This window comes from Gavialis gangeticus, unplaced genomic scaffold, assembly GCF_001723915.1.
Source record: "Gavialis gangeticus isolate Ggan-Ray unplaced genomic scaffold, GavGan_comp1, whole genome shotgun sequence".
Taxonomy (NCBI): domain Eukaryota; kingdom Metazoa; phylum Chordata; order Crocodylia; family Gavialidae; genus Gavialis; species Gavialis gangeticus.
The window spans coordinates 55,426,431-55,427,084 of record NW_017729022.1 but is presented as its reverse complement, the minus strand read 5'-3'; the positions used below and the strand labels follow the sequence as shown (position 1 = coordinate 55,427,084).

At 39.0% G+C, this 654-nt stretch overlaps 1 protein-coding gene across 8 annotated transcripts in view; it reads right to left on the bottom strand.

Annotated features, from left to right (window-relative positions):
* Positions 1–654, bottom strand: part of ANKS1B (ankyrin repeat and sterile alpha motif domain containing 1B) — a 1,095,863-nt gene that overhangs the window by 413,543 nt on the left and 681,666 nt on the right. The window lies entirely within an intron of this gene.

Genomic DNA, 654 nt, shown 5'->3' with positions numbered 1-654 from the left:
TTTTTTTTTTTTTTTTTTTTAAGAAACCAAGTTTTATTTAAGGGCGATTTACAATTTTTTTCATAAACAGTCTATTAGCTATGAATAATTCACAACTACTTATGATTTGTTATAATAAAATTGGCTCCACTTTGATACCTAAGATGTAAAAGCAGTGGGTTACATATGTTTGAAAAGTAAAGTTCTGGGAGATCTTTATGGCATCACAGGTTATGAATTAGGCATAATAATTGGCAAAGGAACAACAGTTCTGTAGGAATTACGAGATGCCAGAAGTTTTTTGTAGAAAGTACAATGCAACAATGAACTACTGATTTTAATCCTATGACCATAATATTATGCAAATACCTAGGCTAAGGTTGTCCAAATATCAACCCATGAGTGGTTAAATTATAACCCATGAGGCTAGAAATCCTGCAGCACAGCAAGTGGTGGTAGCATTACACCTTGTGGCTGACAGAACCACTATCTTGAAAGGGCCAGAACCCTTGGGGTAGAGAAGGGAGAGTGGCTACTGCTGCCGATGCTCACCCTGTAGCAGAATTTCTGGGTCAAGATCCCTGTTAGGCATGCCTTTTGGTAGTGGGACACGTGGTGGTGACATGGTCAGCACATGGCTATTAATGCTGCTGGTGCTTGCCTCACCACTGCAGA